The sequence below is a fragment of the Hemiscyllium ocellatum genome, unplaced genomic scaffold, assembly GCF_020745735.1.
Source record: "Hemiscyllium ocellatum isolate sHemOce1 unplaced genomic scaffold, sHemOce1.pat.X.cur. scaffold_926_pat_ctg1, whole genome shotgun sequence".
Taxonomy (NCBI): Eukaryota; Metazoa; Chordata; class Chondrichthyes; order Orectolobiformes; family Hemiscylliidae; genus Hemiscyllium; species Hemiscyllium ocellatum.
Window position 1 is genome coordinate 50,422 of NW_026869312.1, and position 11,026 is coordinate 61,447.

The following is an 11,026-nucleotide window of genomic DNA, read 5'->3' on the forward strand; positions in this document are numbered from 1 at the left end:
ACCCTGCTCAAAGTAGCTTCAAAATACATAGAAACAGTGATCACTGAATTGGTTAAAAAAAACTCCGCAGTTACATTGGGCAGTTTAAAAGTCTCACTATATTGGCGATATGTTCCTTTTCTTCAAACAGGTAACATTTTTATTAAAGCAGCAGATGCTCATTGTGAGAATGTCTCTGTTAAACTCGAACCTGTTCTGTTCTCTGTGTAACAGGCTGTTGTTGGTGTGTGCGATGGGCTGTCACTAACAGTGTAATTGACCTGGGAGGCCTTGATCAGGTTTCCTTTGTAAATCTAGTGATCAGTGAACTACACACCCGCTCTTCTTAGCAAAAACAAAGAATCATTTCTCAACGAAGAAACGGCACATAACAAAGCTAGTTCATGGATTTCCTGCACACACCACTGACCAGTGTTTATGGTAAGTCTGTTTCCTGAATAATTCTGAACTCGATCTGTAACTCTAAAAGTATCTGGATTGCTTGTCAGTTCGTTGCGAATTCAGCCTCTTTGTTCTGAGCTGTTTTGATGCAGGCGGTGGCTTCATTCTGTCTCTGCCAAGCTTGTTTTCTCCTTCTGCTGTGAATCTGGGAGATTCCTTTCTGCAGATTAGAATATTCAGTGACTGAACATTGAATGACTTTTGACTTTAACAGAGTAATGGCCTTGATTTCAGCTAATTATTCACTTTCCATTTCCTGGTTGTGTTGCATGTTCCAGAAACAGGCTCTGAGCAATGTTTCCATTCACTTGTGTTGGAGTCACTGACAGCCACGTGGTCAGTCAGTTTCAGGCTGATGGATCAGTTTCTCTGTCCTATTAGATGGTGGCCACTTGCTCAGTTTCCGATGGCTCACTTCAGCATCAGTCCATCAGCTGCTGAAACCCTCCATCCAGCATTTGTCCCCTCTCACCGTAACTACTCCAATACAGTCCCAGCTTGTCTCCTACATTCTACCTCCAGATCCTCATGATCACCTCAGATTCTACTGTCAGTATCCATACAGCAAGTCACGTAGGTCATCCACCTCTATTTCACGCTCTCTACATTACATTCAGTCCAAGTGTAATTTCAGATTTGAATTCATTGCGTTTAAATACACCCATGATCTTGTCCTGTCCAAACGGCCAGGTTCCATTAGGTAGGTGGGTGTCCACGTGGTTGGGTTGGAGCATCAGCAGGACCCACTGAGGATCGTGCAGAGGACAAGATGGGGTTGGATACGGGATGTTTAAGGAGGGAGAGTTGGTGTATTGTTGGGGATAGCTTCTCAGGGGAGTAGCACAGCGATAGCCAGGTCTATAACACCACAACTCAATGGCCTGAGTTATTGGGAGAGGTTGGATAAGCTGGGACATTTTTCTTCAGAGCATAGGAGACATAAGGGAGATCTTCTAGAAACATATATGATCATGAGAGGCATGGATAGGGTGAATGTATTCAGTCTTTTTCCCAGGGTTGAAGAATCGAGGACTAGAGGGCATCAGTTTCAGGTTAGAGGGGAAAGAATAAAAGGGAACGTTAGCAGCAACTTTTTGACACAGATGCTGATACGCATACGGAATGAGCTGTCAGTGGAAGTGGCTGAGGCAGGAACATTAACAACATTTAAAAAGCATTAGAACAAATACATGGATAGGAAAGGATTAGAAGGATATGGGCGTGGGGTGGGAAATGAGGTTGCCATGGATGGACATTATGGTTGCCAGGGATCAGTCTGGCCCCTAGGGCCTGTCTCAGTGCTGGAGGACTCTGTCTCTATAACTGACTCTGCTGTAGAACAAGGTCGGGCAAAGTCCAAGGGAGCGAAAATGGGAGGAGAGCCACTAGTTGGGGGCAGAGACAGGTGTTACTGTGGCTGCGTCCGAGACTCCAGGATGGGGGGGTTGTTTCCCTGGTGCCTGCGTCAAGGACATCTCTGAGCATTTGCTTGAAATTCTGAATTGGGAGAATGGGAGGCCAGAGGTCATGGTGCACATTGCTACCAACGACACGGGTAGAAAGAGGGATGAGCTCCTGACGAGTAAGCAATGGAAGTAGGGAATGACTGAAAAGCAGGACCTTGAGGGTCATAATCACTGCGTTACCACCAGTCCCATGTGCTTGTGAGACAAGGAATTGAAAGATAGCAGAGATGAATGTATGGCTGAAGAGCTGGTACAGGGGCAAGGTTACAGGATCTTGAATCATTGGAACATCTTCTGGAGCAGGGGTGACCTGAACTCAAGGGGAACTGATATCTTCACAGGGAGGCTCGCTCCTGCTACAAGGGAAGGGATTAACCTAGAATGACAAGGTCCTGGGAACCACTGCAGTAGGGCAGCGTGTGTGTGTGTGGGGGGGGGGGGGGGGGGGGGGGAGAGAGGAAGGTCGAAAGATGTAAACGAGTCAATCAGAAAGGAAATACAGAGAAATAAACACCATAGTACGAAAGGGCTGATTGTGCTAATTTCAACACAAGGCGCAACATAGCTAAGGTAGTTAAGCTCAGATCCGATATTGTGGCCATTCCAGAGATTTGGTTTGGAGAAGGACAGGACTGGCTGCTCAATATTCCAGGGTTTCATTGTTTCAGACGAGATGGAGAGGAGGGTAAAAGAGGTGGAGAAGTTGCATCACCAATCGGGGGAATGTTACGCCTGCACTCAGGACATACTGGAGGAGCTCGCCCACTGAGGCAACGTGGATAAGAAGGATGCAGTTACTGGGATTATACTAAAGGACTCTCAATCTGCCAACGATACCTCGAGGTACAAATATCTCGGCAGATTATGGGAAGAGGCAATAACAACAGAGTTCTCAAAGTGACTTTAAATTCCCCACCATTTGCTGGCACTACTTTAGAGCAAGAGGCTGAGACGGTGCAGAGTTTGTTAAGTGTATCCAAGAGGGTTTCTTGAAATAGTAATGTAAAGGAGGAGGAGGGACCATAGTGGACCTTATATTGCTGAATGAGCCTGGCCAGGTGACTGACCTTTCAGTGGAAGACCATTTTGGAAACAGTGATCACAAATTAAGTTTTTTAAGGCAGCTACGAATAAATGGGACGTTTCTAAATTGTGGGATTGCAAATTATGTCAGTATTAGGCAAGAGCTAGGGAGTGTTAATAGGGAGGAGCTGTCATTAGACAATGCCACATTGGGCACGTGGGAGTTAGTTAAAGGCCTGCTGATTAGAGTTCACGACCAGCATGTTCCAGGAGGGAGGAGGGATAAGACTAGCAATGTAAGGGTCCGTTGGATAACGAAGGAGGCTGGGAATTTAGTCAAAAGGGGAAAAAAACAAGCCTATGCAAAGTTTGGGAAGCTAGATTTGGACATGGCATGTGAGGAATGTAGAAAAAAAAACAAAAGCTGGAAGGAACTTGAACAGGGAATGAGCAGAGCAAGGAGGGGCTATGCCCTACGCAAGTAAGGTTCAAGTGAATCCCAATCGTTCTGGAGATAATTACCCACAAGAGGATATGAACATGGATCGTTACTGCGCAGTGCAGGCCTTTTGTCCCTCAATGTTGCACCGACCTGTGAAAAAAATCTGATGCCTATCTAACCTACACCCTTCCAATATTACCCATATGTATGTCCAATGACCATTTAAATGGCCTTTGCGTTGGCGATTCTACTACTGGTGCAGGCAATTATGTCACCTCTCAACCTCCTTCTCTCCAACTAAACCAGCTTCCATTCCCTCAGCCTTTCCTTGGAAGACCTTCCTTTTATACCAGGCCATATCCCAGTAAATCTCCTCTGAACCCTTTCCACAGCTTCCACATCACGAGGAAGAAGGTCGGGCCAGGCAAGACTAAAGGAAGGAACTTGTGTTGAAGTCAGTGGAAGTGGACGAGATCCTACTTAATTACTTTGCATCGGCATTCACCCAGGGAAAGGATATAGAGGATAGTGAGATTTGTGTGGAGCATGCTAATGTACTCAGGCATTTTTGACGTCGAGAAAAAAGCATTGGATTTCGTGAAGAGCATTAAAGTGGATTAATCCCGAGGGCCCGATGGTAGCTACCCCAGGTTATTGAGAAAGGCAAGACAGGAGATTGCTGGGGTCTTGGCCAAGATTTTTGAATCCTTGCTAGCCACTGGAAAGGTCACAGAGGACTGGTGAGTAGCTTATGGTTTTCCTCTCTTCAAGAAGGGAAATAGAGACAATCCAGGAAACTATACCCCGGTGAGTCTCACCTCAGAGGTTGGGAAGCTTTGGACAGAATTCTTACGGATAGGATTGATGCGCCTTTGGTAAAGAGTGACCTAATTAGGGACAGTCAGCACAGCGTCATGGGATGCACAGGGTTGACGGTCAAAATGTTTTACCCAGAGTTGAAATATCTTTACTAGAGAATGTGCGTTTAAGGTGAGAGGGGGAGAGCTCAAAGGAGATGTGAGGGGTAATATGTTTTCCACAGAGTGTGGTCGGAATCTGGAACATGCTGCCAGGGATGGTGGAGGAGGCAGATGTGAGAGGGGTGTTTCAGGGGTTTTTGGGTAAGCATGTGAATATGCAAGGACATGGAACAAAGATAGGCAGAAAGGATGAGTTTAATTTGATGTCACATTCAGCACAACATTATGGGCTGAAGGGCCTGTTCCTGTGCTGTACTGTTCTTTGTTGTGTTTCTTTTGTTACAACATGACGGTGAACCCCTCTGTTAATTAAACCAAACACCCAGAAAAGTTCACCTCACCATGTAATCTGTTAAAGTCTGAGTGACCGAGAACTCTCAAATTCCACTATTTAAAGAGAATAGCATTAATTTATTTTTAACTTGAAAAGTGAATATTAAACAACTATTCATAAATCTAAGCTCCCCCCTTTCTCTTCACTGCTTATTAACTGCCTCCAGCTCCATAACTATATGTTATTTCAATCAGACACTTATTAAAATTACATCAATTTAATTTCAAACCCACACAATGACTCGTTAATTGTGTCTTTCTGCTACTGGCGGAGGATCTCCCTGGATCGTCGTTCTCCTCTTTTACTCTGAGTATGTTTCATATGAAAAGGTACCCTTTGATTGAGAGACTTTCCTAATTTCTTGGCGAGCAAGATATTAACTCTCCCAGACAGCAGTTACTCTCTGACCAATTATTAAAATGTCCACATTTTATACGCCCCCATCAGATCATCTCATTGGCTTGATGGTGGCAAAACAATAAATTCAAACTCGATGGGGTTTGGAATCTTGGGATATAATTTAAACTGATCGGTTAAATTTGAATTATTGTCAAACAGCAACCAACTCCGGTCTATATTTCACAGCCAAATGTTACATTTGTTTGTTTTCCCAGTACACTCTGGGATTTCTGGCCAGTCACAGACAGTACACAGCTGCTTGTAAGCTCTCAGTGCAGAAGAGTGTTCTCTCCTTCTTAAAGATTTAGCACACACCTTCAACTTTATAACACTTCGAACATTACCTTATCAGCAAGTTCATTTATTAAAGTGACAAGCAGCAGGTTGTTTACATGACCTTTTTGGCTTCATATTTCAATTTCAACATAAAACAATGGCTGGTGTTTGTGAGAGGATCATGTTGCTGTGTGCAACAGACTGTCAGTAATAAGATTATGCTCCCGATAACGCAGATTTCCTTTGTCTGTACATTCTGCATGAAGTGATTTAAACACCTGGAAAGGGGTTTGGTTTTCCAATGTGGTTTCCATCAATGCACTTATTGGAACCTCAGGCAGACAGACAGACACAGATGGGGGCAACTTTGTTTTCCTCACTGAAGGAAGCACATGCTGCCATCAGTGTGTTTGTAACAAAAGGGCACTGACTCATTCCTGGGCCTGGAGGTTGTTTACAAAGTGGGACTAAGTGGGTGAGTACTGCATGTGAATAAGAAGTGTTTTCATTGAACTGGATATTATGACCAAAGAGATTGGCAGGATTGCTGTTGGCAGCTGTCCTTCTGATAGGAATCTCCAACAATGGGTCCCAGTCTCAGGACTGGAGAGCAGCCTGAGTGACTGAGATAAGGAGAAATGACTTCACTCAAACACCTGGGAATCTGTGATCATTTCCACCTCAAGGACGGACTCACTGACTCCATTCCAGAGAATAGTTTGCAATGTTTGCGATACTAAATGGATCAAAAGATGTTGCAGAAACTGGGTGAGTTCTGAAAAGTTAATGATGATGTTACTAAAATGAACACAAATGCTGTGGCTGCTGGAAATTTGAAACAGACTGGCAGCTGATGTAGAGAGAGAGAGAAGCAGAGTTCATGTTTTGCATTTGATTAGATTAGATTACTTACAGTGTGGAAACAGGCCCTTCGGGCCAACAAGTCCACACCAACCTGTCAAAGCGCAACCCACCCAGACCCATTCTCCTACATCTAACACTACGGCCAATTCATCTGACCTGCACATCTTTGGACTGTGGGAGGAAACCTGAGCACCCGGAGGAAACCCACGCAGACACGGGGAGAATGTGCAAACTCCACACAGTCAGTCGCCTGAAGCAGGAAATGAACCCAGGTCTCTGGCGCTGTGATACAGCAGTGCTAACCACCGTGCCACCCACAACCCTTTAATCAGAACAAGGAATGTTATTAAGCTGCAGTCAGACTCCTGGTGCTAAATGGTATAGTTCTGTTTGTGTTGCTAAAGTTTTTTTGGGGGAGAAACAATCCCCTCAATTGCTGGACTGTGACATTGTGATTGCGCTATTGAAACAGCAAGGACTCTTTCTGGGTCTCATTGATGTCTGGGTGTAAATTAGGGTCCGTTGTTCATCGCTGACTCTGTAGGCAGTTCTGGTACATGGGAATATTCAATTTAAAATGTTGATCTTGCAAAATAACAAGGTTTTCTCCAAGACAGGGAATCGGACGTCCATTACTGATCCTCACTGACCATGAAAGGACTGAAACCCAGAGATTTATTTTTGTGACTGACGCAGTCAGATGTGGTGTACAGTAGCTCACACAGTCCTGTCCTTCCACACACCCCGGCTTCTGGACTCAGAATCAGAGGATCTCGATGGCGAAACACTTCCAGCAGATGGGACAATTCAGGAGATACCCATATTTTCCCTCGGGGGAATCCCTGAAAAGTGGTCAGTCAGGATCATAATTGATATTTCTTTAATATTTACTCAGTGAGTTCCTAGAACAGAGAGATTGGAGACTCAGATTGTCAGCTTGAAGAGGAGTCACTGCTTTGATGTAGGGAATGGAAGGGTATAATTTGGATTGTTCATTTCACCCAATTGTAGAGGGGGCTATAGCTTTCATTGTGAGGGGGAGCTTGAGAGAAGCTGTTTTGTCGCGGTTGTGGTGATGTTTACACAAACTTTCAGGAACGGATTAATGTGTCAGTGTTGACAGGGGGCTTCGAGGGGGTTGGGGGGGATGTACCTCTGTTTACAAGGGGCTCCTGTCCCCTCACCCATCTCCAATGCCATTTAACCCCCTGACCCCGCGCAACACCGTTTCCCCAAGCACCGCCATTGCCCCCAACCCCGTCCCCCAAACCCCATGCAAGGCAATTTCCCCCCACCCCCGTGCAACACCGTTATCCCCCCAACCCCGTCCAACAGCGTTCCGTCCCAACCCCGTTCAACACCGTTCCGTCCCAACCCCGTTCAACACTGTTCCCCTCCCAACCTGATGTAACACCGTGCCCCTCCCACCATGTGCAACACCGTAGCCCCCCCAATCCCAGAGTCCCAGATTGCGTAAGGTAATCCCAGACAGTCCCAGAGTGCGTTAGGGATTCCCAGAGTCTGTGGAAGAATTCCAGAGTGTGCGAGAGTGTCTCAGAGTATCCCAGCGTTTTTAAGGGAGTCCTAGAGTGTGTGAGAGAGTCCCAGAGAGTCCCGGAGTGTGTGAGTGAATCCCAGAGTGTGTAACAGAATCCCAGAGAGTGTAAGGGAATGCCAGAGAGTCCCGGGGTGTGTGTGAGAGAATCCCAGGCTGTGTGTGAGAGAATCCCAGAGTCCCACAGTGTGTAAGGGAATCCCTGAGTGTAAGAGAGAATCACAATGTCCCAGAGTGTGCGAGAATGTCCCAGAGTGTGTAAGGGAATGTCCTGTGGTGTGTGTGTGTGAGAGAATCCCGTGGTGTGTGTGTGGGAGAATCGCAGAATGTGTATGAGAGAATCCCAATGTCTCCTGGTGTGTAAGGGAATCCCTGAGAGTCTTGGGGTGTGTGAGAGAATTTCAGCGTGTCCTGGAGTGTGTAAGAGAAACAAAATGTGAGAGACTGTCCGAGAGTGAGAGGATCTCGGTGTCCCACAGTGTGGAAGGGAATCCTAGAGTGTGTGAAAGAATCCCAGAGTGTCTCAGTGTGTCAGAGAAACCCATTGTTTCCCAGAGTTGGTAAGGGAATCAGAGTACGCGAGAATCCCAGAGTGTGTGAGGGAATCCCAAAGTATCCCAGAGTGCGTTATGAGAATCAATGTCCCAGAAAGTGTAACGGAATCCCAGAGTGTGTGCGAGTGAATCCCAAAGTGTCCCAGTGTGTGAGAGAATCCCATTGTTTCCTAGAGTGTGTGCGATAATCCCAGAGTGTGAGAGAGAATCACAGTGTCCCAGAGTGTGTAACTGAATCCCACAGTGAGTGAGAGAGAGTCCCATATTGTGTGGGAGAGTCCCGGGGTCCCATGGTGTGTAAGGAAATCCCCGAGTGTAAGAGAGAATCACAGAATGTACCAGAGTGTGCGAGAATGTGCCAGAGTGCCCCAGGGTGTGTGAGAGGGTCCCAGAGTGTGTGACAGAATCCCGGAGTGTCTCAATGTGTGAGAGAATACAATCATTTCCCAGAGTGTGTAAGGGAATCCGAGTGTGTGGGAGAATCCCAGAGTGTGAGAGAGAATAAGAGTATCCTAGAGTGCGTGAGAGAATCAGTGTCCCAGAGAGTGTAACAGAATCTCAGAGTGTGAGAGAGAATCCCAGAGTGTGTGAGAGAATCCTATAGTTTCCAAGAGTGTGTAAGGGAAACCAAGAGCACATGAGAGAGCATCACAGTGTCCCACGGTGTGTAACGGAATCACAGAGTGTGAGAGAGTCCCAGAGTGTCCCAGGGAGTGTGAGAGCCTCCCAGAGAATCCCTGGGTGTGTGAGAGAGTCCCAGAGTCTGTAAGAGAGGATCCCGGTGTCCCAGTGTGTAAGGGAATCCGAGAGTGTGTGGGCAAAATCCCAGTGTCCCAGATTACATAAGGGAATCCCAGAGAATCCCAGAGTGTGTGGGAGAGGGTCCCAGAGTGTGTGGGAGTGAGTCCCAGAGTGTGTGGGAGTGGGTCCCAAAGTGTGTGAGAGAATCCCAGTTTGTCCAAGAGTGTGAGTGAATCCCTGAGTGTCCCAGAGTGTGTGAGAGAGTCCCAGAGTCTCATGGAGGGTAAGGGATTCCCCGAGTGTGTAAGAGAATCCCCAAGTGTAAGAGAGAATCTCCAAGCTTAAGAGACAATCCTAGAATGTGTACCCAGAGTGTGCGGGAGAGGGTCCCAGAGTGTGTGGGAGTGAGTCCCAGAGTGTGTGGGAGTGGGTCCCAAAGTGTGTGAGAGAATCCCAGTTTGTCCAAGAGTGTGAGTGAATCCCTGAGTGTCCCAGAGTGTGTGAGAGAGTCCCAGAGTCTCATGGAGGGTAAGGGATTCCCCGAGTGTGTAAGAGAATCCCCAAGTGTAAGAGAGAATCTCCAAGCTTAAGAGACAATCCTAGAATGTGTACCCAGAGTGTGCGGGAGAGGGTCCCAGTGTCCCAGAGTGTGTAAGGGAGTCCCAGGGTGACTAAGGGAATCCCAGAGTGTGCGAGATAATTCCAGAGTGTGTACCCAGAGTGTGTGGGAGAGGATCCTAGAGTGTGTACGTGAATCAGAGTGTCCCAGAGTGTGTGTGAGAGAGTCCCAGATTGTATGAGAGAATCCCAGAGTGTCTGAGAGAGTCCAAGAGTCCCATGGTGTGTAAGGGAATCCCCGAGTGTAAGAGAAAATCACAGAAAGTGCGGGAGTGTGCCGACTGTGTGAGAGAATTCCAGAGGTGTCAGCTGAGCATGTCCCCAGAGTGTGTGTATGGGAATCACAATGTGTGTGGGAGAGGTTCCCAGTGTCCCAGTGTAATTGGGAGTATCATAGAGTGTGTGAAAGAATCCCAGGGTGTGTGAGGGAATTCCAGAGTGTCCCAGAGTGTGGGAGAGAATCAATGTCCCAGCGTGTGTGAGAGTGTCCCAGAGTGTATGAGAGAGCGTCGCAGCGTCCCAGTGTGTGTAAGGGAATCCCAGAGGGTATGCGAGAATCTCACTGTGTGAGAGGGAATCCCAGAGTGTCAGCTGAGTGTGCACCCAGAGTCTGTGTATGGGAATCTCAATGTGTGTGAGAGAGGGTCCCAGTGTCTCAGTGTGTGTGAGAGTATCCTAGAGTGTGTGAGAGAATCCCAGGGAGTGTGAGGGAATTCCAGATTGTCCCAGAGAGTGTGAGGGAGAATCCCAGAATGTGTGAGAGATTCTGAGAGTGTGTGGGAGAGGGTTCCTGTGTCCCAGTGTGTGTGAGAGTGTCCCAGAGTGTGTGAGAGAGGGTCGCAGTATCCCAGTGTATGTAAGGGAATCCGAGAGTGTGAGAGAGAATCCCAGAATGTCCCAGAGTGTGTGGGCGTGTCCCAGAGTGCGTGAGAGAATCACAGTGTCCCAGAGAGTGTGAGGGAATCACAGTGTGAGAGAGAATCCCAGATGACCGCAGAGTGTGAGAGAGAATCCCAGTGTGAGAGAGAATCCCAGATGGTCCCAGAGTGTGAGAGAGAATCCCAGTGAGAGAGGGAATCCCAGATGATCCCAGAGTGTGAGAGAGAATCCCAGTGTGTCAGAGAATCCCAGATGATCCCAGAGTGTGTGAGAGAATCCCAGTGTGTGAGAGAATCCCATTTGATGCCAGAGTGTGAGAGAGAACCCCAGTGTGTGAGAGAATCCCATTTGATGCCAGAGTGTGAGAGAGAATCCCAGTGTGTAAGAGGATCCCAGAGTGTGAGAGAGAATCCCAGTGTGTCAGAGAATCCCAGATGATCCCAGAGATTGTGAG